We start from the raw sequence: 14,752 nt of genomic DNA, 5'->3' as shown, positions 1-14,752 counted from the left end.
GAACCTGGGGGTGACCCTCCCCCCATGAGTCCATTGGGCCTGATAAATGTCCTCCGCGGGCTGCATGTGGCCTCTGGGCCATAGTTTTAGGACCCCTGCTATACATCTATAAAAAAGAATGAAACTTTATGAGTGTTTTCTAATCGAGTCTGATGGGGCACCTTGCCCTGGCCCCATAGTCTATTTTTGGTGTTCCCTGGGGACTCCATTGCTCTCCTCCCTTGCTGCTCTGTTGCACACCCCCAGCATCTCGCCTCAGTGTGGTGGGGTCAGGGCAGGCACAATTCCCACTCTGTGTCTCCCGTGTTGTCCCCCGTGGTGCAATTGGGTCAGTGAGGAATATCTTTTCTCGTGGTGGGGCCAACCCTGTGTTCCTCTCTGTGCATTTGGCTGCTCTGAGCAGAAATAATGTCTTCAGGGTTTGGTGGGCCAGGATGTGCTTTACTATTTTTCCGCCCCCCTCATTTGCTCCTGTGTGTTCTGATCAGATAGGTCCCTCTCCTTGAGCTGTAGCTTCAGTGCTGTCCTCTGAAATAATTCTTCTGGTGGGAGGGGGGGGGTCTTGGTTGGTAATGGGCCCAGCCCCTCAGGTCTCTCTATTGGTTCCCTGCTTCATACCAGTGTGTTGCGTTCTTGTCTTGGAGCACCAGGTTGAAGTCTGATTTCTCTTTCCCCTGGAGATATAAACAATATATATTTTTATATGATGATGGTGGAATAGATCTAGGTACATATATTTATAGGTTTAGTATTAAGGAAGCAGATGGATATCGGGCCTCTACTCAAGTAGTCCCTCAACACAAGAACACTTTGTTCTAATAACGAGGCACCATGAGACACTCACCTTCTCAACTCGATCGCTGAAGACAAAGTGGGTGCATAAGCAAATGCGGTGAAGAAAGCTGATGGTGCCTGGCTATCAAAAGATATAGCATCTGGGGTCTTAAAGGCTTAAAGATAAACAATTGTCCATCTAGCTGAGAAGCAACAGAGCCCACATGGTGGAAGCACACCCACGTGTGTGATCACAAGTTGTCAATGGGATAAGGTATCAGGCATCAAAGACCCAGAGCAAAAAGTCATAAGGTGAATGAGGGGGCGTGGGGGGGAGTGCGGAGTGGAGGCCCAAAGCCAATCTATAAGGAATTGGACATCCCCTTACAGAAGGGTCATGGGGAGAAGACGGGCAAGTCAGGGTGCTGTATATAACCAATGAAACATACAGCTTTCCTCTGGTTCTTTAATGCTTCCTCCCCCACACTATTATAACCTTAATTCTACCTTACAAATCTGGCTATACGAGAGCATATACATGGGTACAGATAAGAACTGGATATACAAGGAATTCAGGACAGATAAACTCCTTGGAACCAATATTGAGAGTAGCCATACCAGGAGGGGAAGGGTAAGGTGGGGGAAGATAGAGGGGTGACCGATCATAATGACCTACCTATAATCACCTCCCAGGGGGGCGGACAACAGACAAGGGGGTAAAGGGACACATCAGACAGTGCAAGACTTGAAAATATTATAGTAATTTATAAATTATTAAGGGTTCATGAGGGAGGGAGGGGAAAAATCAGGAGCTGATACCAAGAGCTCAAGTAGAAAGAAAATGCTTTGAAAACCATGATGGCAACATATATACAAATGTGCTTGACACAATGGATGTATGTATGGTTTGTGATAAGAGTTGTATGATCCTCCAATAAAATTATTTAACAAAAATAACGAAGCTGTGAACTACCTTATGACGAATGCATTTGTAAGATATTATGTTCAGCAAAGTTAAAAACAGTTACTACATGATATCATTATTAGAAAGGGAAAAATAAAAAAAAAGTATGTTCACACCAAAAAAATAGACTTTGAATAGATTGGTGAGGCTGGAGGAAAAGAGGTAAGAGAAGAAAGGTAAAAAGGGACACAAACATTGGGGACTTTCTGGGTATTTTCACTTTTCTGATCAGTTGGGATTTATAATTATGTTTTGTATAATTCTCCCTGAAAATAGACACAGAGAAGAGGAAGGTAATAGAATTGAATACCCTCCAGTTTCCTTCTTCATTAGATGTGGGGGTAGCCAGCTCCCCATAACTAATCACGAGTTCCTTAGGCACAATCGTACAGTTAAGATATATAAAGATTATAGTAAAGTCATAAAGAAATGGGAGAGATGGGAGTGAGAGAGTAAAATAAAGAAGTCACACACATTTCATGGTAGCATGCTCACCTCAGCTCCTCTTGGTGGTACACATGGAGGTGGGAGACAAGAGGACAGGAGAGAGCTCTCATGAGGTTTTATTTCTAACCAAAGCTTATATATCTTTGGGGGCATGCAAGCCGATTACAGATAACGCCCTATGTCATGGGAAGAGGTTGTAACATAGGCAATACAAGCAGTAGGAGGGGGATGACCTAGGGGTGTACATGCAATAATAAAGGGAGGGAGTGGGGTACATAGGTGGCAAGATAGGCGGACCCTAGACTCAATTTATAGACTGGTATCAGACATATGGGCTAATATCAGACTTTTGGACTTTACCTGGACTGGGCTGGGATGTTTTCTTACTATACAATTACTCTTTGATATAAACTTCTCTATTACACACAAATGAGTGTCTGTGAATTTGTTTCTTTAATTTACCCAGACTAACAGAGTGGCCCAAACCTCCCAGCTGCTATATAAGAGAAATGAAGATATTTGCCCCGATAAAGTTTTATAGCCCTGGAAACCTTAAACAGTATCATCATGAATCGAAATTGACTCAATGACAATGGGTTTGGTTTGGAGTATTGTTTGGCTGAAAGTTGATTCATTTTGAAGGTGAACTGATTTCAGTTCTAAGCCTTAAGGGTGTCTCAGAGGAGAGGTTCCACCAGAGGAGAGGTTTCTATCTGACCACTAACCTTGGTATTTTATATGATTTTTAGATTTGTTCCATATTGTGTTGTTTTCAGTACTATTCTCTACTTTGCCTTGAGGTTCTAATATCCATTGCAATGGCTACTCAGAACTCACCGACAAAATTCATGATTAAAGCGCTTATTAAGGAAGTTTACAGGTTGTAATGCCAGCAAGAAATGCTCAGGACAGTTGCTTATCAGGACAAGTTGCAAAGTTCTTTCAGGTCTGCTAATAAATGCCCAAAGGGGCATACTACTCTACTTGAAGCCTCAACTCAAAGGCATTTCAGCTCTAACTCCCTGAATTAAGTGCCCAGAAGCACCTTACTTCTCAAGTCAGCCTCCTGCACAAAAGCACTCAGCTTTACTGTGCCATGGGTTGGGAAATCCACCATTCTGTCTCATGCTAAGGCTCCTGGTTCTGCAGCAGCTGCTGCTGCTCCTTTGATGTTACAAGAGATTCATTGCTCAGAGAATTTGAGTCCACTCCTGGCTCTTGCTGGTAGTTAAATCACTCCTTCTGATTTTCAGAGGGCTCATTTTATACACAGCAGGATGACATTCCAGGGAATTCTATTCACAATTACTCACAGATAAATACTATCAGTATCTTCCCCCATGTTCTTTTTTTTCATTTTTATTGGCACATTCTTTTGAATCAATTCTCAAATAAACTGTTTTGAGATCTAACCAATCAGAACAGGTAAATAACCTTCCTGAATTCTGGAAGATACTATTTTGTTAAATGATCTTGATCTTAAATTAAAAATGTGATGGAAATAAACTTCAAAGTGTATTCCTTTTAATAACATTGCTTAAGCACTCATCATGTATCCAACATTGTGCTTTACCTCATCCAATCCCCACAACAACCCCAATTATAGATGAGGAAACGGAATCTCACACAGAAATTCCCTGCACTGTTAAAAAGCTGCAGAGTAGGCTTTGAACTCGGGTTTATGGGTTATAAGTGCAAGCACAGATTATAATAATTTTCGTTCTTTTTTTTTAATCCAAGTGATCTTTGAGAAGTGCTTTTTTAAGCTCAGCTAAAGTCAGAATTCATTTCCCAGCTGCCATGATGACCTCTGTTTTCTCAAGCTGTGGTTGTGTCAGATTGTCATCTGTCTTTTCTACTTTTGGTATCTGCTGTACATCATACACACAGTTCTGTGAGATTCCTAGGTTTGGAGGCCAAATTGGAATAGATAAAATTCTTTGTCCCCGTGAAGACTGTTCCTGGCCAGATACCTTTCCTATAGCAAGTCCTTCATAATTCAATTTTCCTTCTTTTATAAAGCTGTAGAGTGAGAACCAGGAACAGAATTAAAGTCACCACACATCACTATAGGGCAGAAGCTGCCTTCTTTCTGGTGGGCAACATTGGAAATCTCTGCCAGTAGCATTGCCAGCTGGGTCAGCTTAATATCTCCTCACCTTGGGTTATGCAGCAGATGTGTGTTAGCTATACAGATTGCAGGAGAGGCAGCAGATGGGATTCTGGTTTGCAAGAGCAACACTAATCCAACATTGTCTCTGTCCAATAGAGGAATGTCAGGGCGGTAGAACTCCACTGGGTTCATTGGTACGAGCGAAAATTTGGATTGTTTAAAGCAAATGGCACAGCCATCAGGTTTCCTTCCTGTCCTCACCTTGTATTCACAGTGATAACCCAGTGATTCCAAACTTGGCCTGATCTTTGTTCCATAATGGTCTTCTTGAACTTCTTGCAAACAAAGTACATCTGCATCAAAGTGTTTAATTTCTCTCAGAATATTGGGAAACCTAAAACTCCAATGTAATAATAGCTGTTGGCAGTGTCTGTAGAGGTGTGAATTGTCTTCCAATAAGTCTTATGACAGTATATTATAGGATATCACTGAAAAGTCAAACTGGTTCTCACTGTCTTCACAATTGGGGTCGCCATTTTTGTCTCCTAGGATCTTCGTGTTTTCTTTATTATGGCTATATATATATTCCCAATGCCGTTCTATTGTGCCTTGGTGTTTTCTTCGTTTGGATGAAGAACTCCCTCAGAGTTCATGCTGTAACAAGAGAGATGGATCAAAGAAGTCTGGCTCAGGTGGTCAGGTCTCCAGTGTAAGTAATGAAACTGAGTTCTAGACTCAAACAAACAAGCTGGTCTCCAATTGAGTGAGAAATGCCTACACTGAAGTATGGATAAGGAGTGCGAGAATAATGTCCAGGCCACCTCATACAACTAGAAATATGTCTATTCCAGCATCACCTCTACAGATTCTCCCACTGTCTCATCCAGTCTCTGCCCAGACTCCTCAGGTGATGGGGTAACATTGGGGTACAGCGCCATGCTTCCATCTTCCACTCCGCTTCCAGGGCTCAAGCCCCAGGCTCAGCTTCCACCTGTAGTTCAGTCCCAGCATCAGAAAGCATGAAGAGCCTGCAGTACTCCACGTTGGACTCCTCCCATGTTCTCATCAGACCCATGCAGGGAATAAAAGGTCATTTGATAGGAGTTAGAGACTTTGGTTAGAAGAACAACATTAAATAATTAAGTGCCCCATGTACACAAATGTCTCACATTCTCTTCCAGGACCTCCTATTGTGATCTCTTTCAGAGCAGTTAGCAGAGGTGGAGGGGTATCATATAGTAGTTCTTCTGATCTTAAGGTTACATTGGTCCTTTGGAGTAAATACTTCCTTGTGTATTTGATTGTCTTCACTCTTATTTCCCCAGGATGGGGGTAGGTCAATGTTTGTACCGTAGATGGATACTTAAGAACTTGTAAGATCCCAGTCACTACTCACCAAGGTAGGAGGTAGAACATTATCTTTGTGAACTATATTATGCCAATTGACCTTAGAGTTCCCTGATACTGTGGCCCTAAGCTCCCAGGCTCAGTGACCCAATCCCTCAAGGTGATTGGTTATGCTTACGAAGTTTGCATAACTTTGCCCCGTGTGCTATATTATATTCATGTATATCTCCTTCTAGTCCCTGTTATGCTTTCATATATTTCTATATATCCACTCAGAGATTATTGTTATTACTGTAATTGTAGGATTGTGTTTGTGGTAGTCTTTACTTTGTTCTTTTTATCTTGTGTGCTCCTCCCAGTATCTTCCTTTTACTTAAGGTAATTTTTCAGAATTTTGTTTTAAGGACAAAATTATTTCACTTAACAAAACAAAATATGGGCTAGATACATTTGAATATTAGAACAAGAAAGAGGACCCTAAAAAACTACTGGTTTAGGCTTTTAATTTTACATAAAGCCCATTTTTGCCTGCTGTATCACCCTAGGTCTAATGCTAAAACCAAAGTAACAGCAACCATTGAACATTTTTCCAGTTCTTTTCTTACTCATCTGTGCTTTAGAACCTCAGTCCCCCCAACCCCCCCGCTATCTACCCACCTCAATTCAAAGTAGTTACCAGACCCTAATTCATACAGGTTGTCTCATTTGTGCTTTATATACTTAGGTATCTCCCTTTCCCTCTAGTACTACTACTGGGACCACTGCATTGGAACTAAGAAGTCAGAGTTGTGCCTCCTTAGATTTAGATTCATGTTCAATGAACAAGAAATCAAGCTATGTACCCAACATGGAGCCATGTCCTTTTAGTCCATTTATTTTCTCTTCTTACTCTGTAGATGCTCTCTTACTCACTGCTATTTAGTTGTTTATCAATCATAGTGACCCTATGGATGATAGATAAATATTATTATTTCCATTTTATAATGAGGAACTAGAAGCTTTGAGTGTGGTAATTATAAAGCTGCACCTCAGTAATTGGGGATCCATTTTATCGGAGATGTTAAAAACAGCAGTGTGTTGTTTGTTGTGCTAGTTTTTGCATCATTGATGTTGGCTTAGTTGTAGTCTCTTCATTGCTAATACTTCCCTTTTACTGAATGTGTGATTCTATATAATTATACAAGGTGTTGTTTTATTGCCCAAAGTACAATTTTATGGGACAATAAGTTTTTCAAGGTAATTCAAAATTTTATTGTCGTTGTATTTGAAAATAGATTTTATCTTCTTCACTAAGATAAAGAAGAGGGCTTCAAAAATTCATGGAAATCTTTCATTATTTTTTAATTGAACTTTTCTATGAACCTTTTGAAGCTTTTTTGTTAGAAACCGAGGTTGAAGGAACTAGAAAACTGAGTGGTATAATCTTTGTTGCATTTCTTCCTGTTATCTGGCCAAAGAAAGATGGGCTGTTTTTAATACAAACCCTGTAGAAACTCATATCTGCCTATACACCCCAAAGACAAAATGGGACCACATCTAGGGGGGAAAAAAAACAATGTCCTGGCAATGTAATGGATTTAAGGAGGTGAACAGGAGTTCCTTTTAAAGAAAAACTAATTTATGCATCTTTCACTCAGTATAGCAATCCAGAATTTAGAGACCCTTCCCATCATGGACTATTTCTCCTTTTTCTCTAAAGTGTGGTTTCTGTGAATTTTCATTTTCCACCAGAGGGCAGCAAGATAATGAATTAATGAGTTTCTCCACCTCTGCTTTCTGGAGTGATAGGCAGGTAGATAGATAGATAGATAGATTTGATTAGATAGAGATATATTTTAATATATACATATGTAAAATATTAACATGTACAGTATACATGTATCTATATATTTACTTACATTTTACATATGTATTTATTTCTGTATGTACATATATGTGTGTGTTATATGTCTGTTTAGGGAGAAAATCTATAACTAACCAATTCTTCATTTAAAAAAATTTGTGAAATGATATGATTCAGCTAATCATTATTAAAAGAACATATTTAATAGTCTCTTTATGTGAAGATATTTTCAGTTTCTAGTATAGTTAGCTGGGGATTTGCCAAGCATTTTCAAATGAATCATCAGAAAAACATCTTTAAGCAATCAATATTAAGATCAAAGTATACCTGAAGAAAAATATTTGTGAAGGGAGAATCATTAAGACTGAGAATTTCATACGTGTTCACTAGTAATATTGAATCTTGGAAAACATTGCCTTCTCAATTCTGATTAAGTCCAGACAATCTTCAAATATTCTCTAAAAGCCAAGTCATCTTAGCTTTGAAGTATGATCAGGGTCTGTTTTTTGGTTGTTTGTTTTTGTTGGGTGGGAGTGTTTTTTTAGCATGTACTTCACATAGCATACAATTTAATTGTTAATCGTATTAAGATTTGTGCAATGATCCCTGCAATCAATTTCAGAACATTTTCTTATACTCATTGCTATTAGCTTCCCACATCCCCACATCCTCCCCTGTCATGCCCCTATCCTGTTACTGTCTCTGTATAGATCTAGTTATCCTGGATTTCATTACAAAAATCATACAAAATAAATCATACAAAGAAAACAAATAAAAACCCAACATCAATGACTACAAAACAGAAAAATCTCAACCAAAGATAAAGCAGACGATATTAAAAACTGAAACATCTTTAACTAAGTGCATCTGCCATAATCAACGTTACAATGCTCTCTGTCGGATAGCAAGCCTATTCACATTCCTCAACTCTGGAGGATTAATTGTGTGGACCACGCAAATGGACTTTGGGCTTCTGGTGTCATCCATAGTCGTTCACAATTTATCTCTGATACCATTCCCTCCTTTGGATTTAGGTTTTATTATTTATAAGTCTTGGATCACACATGATGGTGTGTTTCTTACATGTGGACTTAGTTGATGATTCACTTAGATAACTTTGTTTTAATGGTCAGGATCTGTTCATAGTGAATAAGAATAGCTAAGTTTGGTGAGATAGGGTAAAAGTATAGGATGAATTTGTGCACTGAGGTTTGCCCCCAGAATTCTGAGTACTGAAACATTCCCTATGAATTAACCTTTCAAATCTGAACCTTAAAATTCAGCAAAAAGTGGAAATACCTTGTCATTCCCCTTTAGCTCCCTCAGCCACGTGTAGGGCCCCTGAGGATGGGCAGGGGATTCCCCAGTCACATGGAGCACCGTGGAAGGTGGGCAGATTTTCCCCTAGCTTTGTGGAGCATCACAACATGCAGGTTGGAGTTCCCCCAGCAGCTTAAAGGGTCTTGGAGTGTAGGGGCAGTTCCCCCAGCCATATGAAGGGCAAATCCCCTAGCCCTTTGGGTATAATGGAAGGCAGGCAGGATTTCCCCAGCTGCAAGTAAAGCCACAGAACTTGGGTGGGCGGGAACTCCCCCTGGTGGGTGGAGGGTGGGCATAGTTGCTCTTGGTGGAGGGGACTGGCCTGAATGCCAGCAATGGCTTGTGAAAAGAAAGAAAAGAAAACAGAAATAAAACAAACCAAGCCTGCTGAGACTGTGGTGGGAAAGGGAGAAGAGTGATAAAGTAAAAGTAAAGAAATAGCTGAGCCCCGATCACCTGACCTAGGTGCTGGTAGGGTTAAACCCTGCCCCAAGGTGGTGGCAAGATGTGGTTGTGTTGAAGTAAAGCCATTGGCCTGGTCAAAGTAGTCTAGTTTCGTCTGAGACTATGTCGAGTCTAAGGTTAAGCCCCAGCCAGCATGGCAGTGGTAAACCAGAAGCCTACAGCTCATCAAAACCTAGTGGATCTGTGTCTACTTATCTTTATGATGTTCCTCCTGTGACCTGAAAGCATGGGATTTCCTTCTCAATGGCTCTCCTGCACTAATTTCTGCAGAGTCCCTCTGGTATGTGTTTCTTGGTGGCCATTTTGCTGGAACTCTCCGATTCTTGGGTTCTAACCTCAATTTTTTCACTTACTAACTTTTTTACCTTGGACAAGTAAGTCCCTTTCCGGGTTTGGGTGCTAAATTTTTGGTAATTGTAATGTCTGGGTAGAATTAGATCTGTTTCTAGAAAGTTACCTCTACAAGTGTCTTACAGACTGTATGTTATAGAGACAAAAAACAGATCTGGTGACAGCCTCTTTAAAAAGTTAGCCCTTGTTAGACAACAAGTATGGCATTTTAAAATTCTGTCCATACCCTAAGCAATTTGGGAGCACATTCAAAGTCGTTTCTACTGACTGAGGGCGTCTTGAAACTATGACCCTTGGTCACCTTATAGGTCTGGAAATGAACTTGGCTCTATGGCTTGATTTTCAGCCAAACGATAGACAGATATATAAGGTCAATAATAGCCCTATTGATGTGTGAACAACTAACAATAATCAACCATTTAGGATCAAGTGGCCAGCCTTTACCCAAGGAAAAAACTTAGAAGAGTTAACAAAGGAGTAATGGAGACAAGAAGTCAAGGTTGGAGATGGAATGGATAATGGATGAGCTGAAACAGAATGTGCATAAATTGTTGAGTGTAAAACTGATGATCTTCTCTATAAATTTCCATCCAATTCACAATGGGGGGAAAATTTTTTTTAATGATTTCTAACAAGTGCTAGAGCTTGTTATTTTTCACCCCCTCACTATCTTTGTTTCTAATGAGGCTTCAGAGTACAGGTTGTGCAAATACAGGCAGACACCAGAAACCTAAACACAGCTTCAGACAGATTGTAAATGGGGACTCAGTGGAATTCTCGGATTTATCAGGGCAAAGTCTTGTAGCCTTGATATTTAGGAAGGCAAGATTTATTTTGTACTATCTTATATTTACAACCCTGAAGCAGCATCTCAGAACACTCTGAATTGATTTCCAAGTGAATTTTAATCTTTTGGCCCTTCGCAATAAAAAATGATCACGTTTTATACTATTTTTTTTCTTTTTTCCCACTTAAAGAAGTGGTTTTCATTGCAAAGAAGAATCAAGAAAATATTTGTGACCAAACACAGTCAAGCAATTCATGAACTCTCTTCTCACTAGAGGGGATCCCTCTTCTAGCTATGCTTCAAAGTCCAACAAATATTATCATTCAATGTGAGTCCTCAAGAGCCATCAGAGACAGTATTCTGAGGAGTTGAGCTGCTGACTGTAACTTTGGGCATTGGCCAAGTTTCATCAGATTTCAGTTGTATTCATTGTATATTTCGTTCTCTTAGACTGTCTTTAGAATTCAATACAGGTAACATCTACTCTTGTCAATCATGTACTCAGAAAACAAATAAGTACAAGTTTGCCTCTAGGCCACCCTCTGCATTTTTCCTGAAGTTACTTTAAAATACTACAACACCCTAAGTATCTTTACCCAGTCTACAGAAAGCCAAATTCATTTGTCTTTCCTTTTTGGAGTTTTGGAGAGTTGGGAAAAGAAATTCTGCCTGATATTATTTCCTCCCAATAAGTCATTTGTTAAACTTAAAAAGTTTCCTTCTGTGTTATATAGTGGGAAGAGGATTTACCTTGAAATCAGAACTATCTAAGTTCATATGATAGCTCTGACACTTACTATTAGGTGACCTTGGACAATGCACAATGTACCTAGCCAAGCCCTCAGCCTCAAATCCTCTTTCTACTCTTCATCCTAGTGAGCTGATCTAGTCTAGCTATATAAATTAGCAATCCCTGTTTCCTTTATGAGCTATAGAACAGCTACTCTAATGTTCAGAGGAGGAGAAATGAGGGCTTATACCCTGTCACTTTTGAGTGAACTTTTCTTTAACTCTGCTTGTTTCAAATTATTCTCGTCTCCTATAATCCTCTGAAAAGAAGTGAATAAAGGCATTTATCCTGTGGTGACTTAAATATGCTAGTTTGTAACCATACCATGCAAGCTCAAGTTCCTAGTATGAATTTTAAAGAAGAATTTGTGGCAATCAATAAATGAATTAATAGATGTGAAGGACACAGAGCAGACATACAGTAAATACTATAAAGGACTTGACCATGAAAGACAGTTCTAATTGTAAATTTTACTTGGAAAAGTTGTTACACCAAAGCCTTCTTAGATCAGCCTTCTAGATCAACAATTGGGATCTACAATAGTACAAGACCTCCCTAAAACAGGAGAACTTTTTTGTATGAGCCCCTAATAAAATGTTAAAAAAGAAAAAAAAAAATGTAGCTGACAACATTTTTAGTCTCAGATATAGTTAGAGTGTAGTAAATGATAATAATAATAAAAAAAACAGGAGAACTTTTTTGGATACCAATTAAAATGTATAACCCTGACCATAGGAATGAGCAAAGTTGATTTCTGTGAGCTGGTGGTCAAATAGACCTCCATTTTCCAACTTCTCCATTATTTTTGACACCAAACTATTGCCTCCCATGTCACTCTTTTCTCTATTGGATTCAATAATTCATTTCAATGATCACAGAAAAAGCATGGAACATCATATCTAATAAAACAACTTTAATATATCAGAGAATGATATAAACAGAACCAAAGATATCCATAGATCAACGTTTGAGAAAGGTTCTAGCTTGAGATCTCAACTTCCCAGGGGAACCACTTCTCAATGGGGCCTTACTTCCTCTTCCCCCAAAGCCAACATTCCTTCTCACCCATCAGGAAACGTTCAAAAGGGTACTGCACTATGCCCTCATCTGGCTTCTGGTTCTTCCTGACCAGCTCCAGGAACATTCTCAGATGGTCCCTTCTCTAAGGGTGGCCTCCTTCTTGCAGTGTGCCCTATTCTGCACGTGGTTCCTGCTGTATGGGCAGCCCTGCTCAGAGTGCCCTAATTCTCAGAATATTACAACTCTCAAATTTTAGGGTTTTCACTATGCTGTCATTGTTGGTATCTGTTTGTTATCTCCACCTCTTCTGGTTGCATTATCATTTCTGCCTCAGTTATTATCACAGATTTACCAAATCTAAGAGAGTTATAGCACAGTGCCTCTCTATCCAAAAGACAAACTTAATTAGGAGGCCCTATCTGAGCCTCCATGTTCTAGATAACCCACCGCTAGTTAGTTAGGTCAGCTATTGGGTTCTTGTTAGTTGCTATCAAGTTGGTTCCTACCCATAGCAACCTTATGCACAACAGAATAAAGCACTACCTGGTCCTGTACCATCCTCACAATTATTCTTATGCTTGAGCCCATTGTTGCAGCCACTATGTAAATCCATCTCTTCTGCAGAGACTGGTCTTTTCTGACAACTTGAAAGTGCATGAGACTAGTCTCCCCATCCTTGCTTCTAAGGAGCACTCTGGTTGTACTTCTTCCAAGACAGATTTGTTTGTCCATTTGGCAGTGCATGGTACTTGCTTCTCCAGCACCACAATTCAAATGCATCAATTCTTCTTTGGTCTTCCTTATTCAGTGTCTAAATTTCACATGCATGTGAGGCTATTGAAAATGCCATGGTGAAGAAAGGGGTGGGACCACATTAGCATCTGTGCCATCTCAGCCTGGAGGTGATGTCAAGGTCCGTTTTCAGTGCATGGTTTACCCTGCCAAACAGTTCTATTTGCTGCCAGCAATGGCGGGTATGCATTGAGCCTTTTCCTGCAGCACTTGACAGTCGAGCAGAGTTGAGTGGCTGCTGGTGGTGTGATCTATCCAGCCTCAGGAGAAGGAGCGCATTGGCCACTTTGTCTTTGCCTGGGACACCAAGGTAGCCATGACTGGTCATCTAATGATAAGGAAATTGGCTAAAGAGAAATTGAATATCCCTTGGAATACTATTCATTTGCAAAGAATTGCAAAAGGAAAACCAGTTCTTGAGAAGGACACATTGAAACCTTATCCCAAGTTCACCGTAAAATCTCTCATCTAGGGGACTGTGTTAGGGTTCTCAAAAGAAACAAAATCAGGACATTTATGATTTAATATAAATATAAATAATATATAATATAAATATGGATAGGTTGATACAGTAAGAAGGAATATAATGGCTAATTAGTCCACACAGCAGTACAGAGGCCTCAGTTCAACTCACTTTCGTGGAAAAGTTAATATACTGAAAGTCCTTCAACTCATGCAGAATGTCAGTCCAAGATCAAGGAAGCAGACAGTGAAGTCTGGCCTCAGGCAAGGCAGGCATAGTCTCCCGCAGGCAGCAGACAGCATGATGGGGCGGCAACAGTCAGTAGTGCTGAGCGTAGTGAAGCAGGCCCAATGTGTTCTTGAGTTCTAGTGATGTATGCATGTCAACACAATCCACCAGTAGTATGGTGAAGCAGGTCTCAAAGTAACCTCAAGGTCTAGGCAATGCATGGCAAGGCAACACGATTCATAAGCTGGCTTGGCCTACAGGTAGTGCAGCACATGGTTGAAGCAAAAAACTAGCTAAAGTAGCAGCTCACTATTTCGATCACCAGAGAGAAAGAGGGATGGGATGCCAGCCTTAGAATATATTTATTTCAGTTGCCCTCTAATCTAACTGAAACCTGATTAAATTCCACCCACATATTCTTATGGAGGCCTAGTTGGCAAAATAAACCCAACTATCACAGTGACTATCTGGTACTTGCTTCTGAACCTGAGCTGCAGCTTGAAATTGATAAAATGAAGACTAGCTCGGATGGCCCAGTGTACAGAGAGGACTGTGTGGCTGCCCCCATGGCGATATGCGGCATCCTGCGCTGACACACGGCCCTGCACAGGACCGCACCGGAGACACAGTGTGGAATGGGCGACTGAGCTGACCCCACCACACTGAGGCAAAACACTGGGGGCATGCAATGGAACGGCAGGGAAGCAGAGCAAGGAGGTCCCAAGGGAAGACAAATGATGGACGCTGGGGCCAGGACGTGGCACCCCATTAGACTCGTCTAGAAAACACTCCTAAAGGTCAACACATAGACCTTGATCTACTAACAGGCCTTTTTTTGTTTGTTTTCTTCCCCTTTTTGTTTTTTTGGTTTTTTGGTTTTTTTGCAGCCTATCTGTTTGGGTTTGTTTTTTTTCCTTTTTCCCCTTCTTTTAAATTTTGTATGTCAGTGGCTTTTTCGTTGTGGGCTTGTCAGTACTGCAGCCGTTGTCACCAGGCTCTTATGAGTCGCTCTGGTGCTGTGCTGTCAAAGCCAATCCCAATTTTATTC

General features: G+C 40.4%; 1 protein-coding gene and 1 pseudogene across 1 annotated transcript in view; both read left to right on the top strand.

Annotated features, from left to right (window-relative positions):
- Positions 1–14,752, top strand: part of OPHN1 (oligophrenin 1) — a 435,527-nt gene that overhangs the window by 372,636 nt on the left and 48,139 nt on the right. The gene's annotated exons all lie outside the window — the stretch shown is intronic.
- LOC101648929 overlaps positions 13,150–14,752 on the top strand; it is a 3,708-nt pseudogene continuing 2,105 nt past the window's right edge.

Source organism: Echinops telfairi, unplaced genomic scaffold (genome assembly GCF_000313985.2).
Source record: "Echinops telfairi isolate 266 unplaced genomic scaffold, ASM31398v2 ScPeMD7_7423;HRSCAF=8461, whole genome shotgun sequence".
Classification (NCBI taxonomy): domain Eukaryota; kingdom Metazoa; phylum Chordata; class Mammalia; order Afrosoricida; family Tenrecidae; genus Echinops; species Echinops telfairi.
Note: the sequence above shows the minus strand (reverse complement) of the source record. Positions and strands in the feature narration are given on the sequence as shown.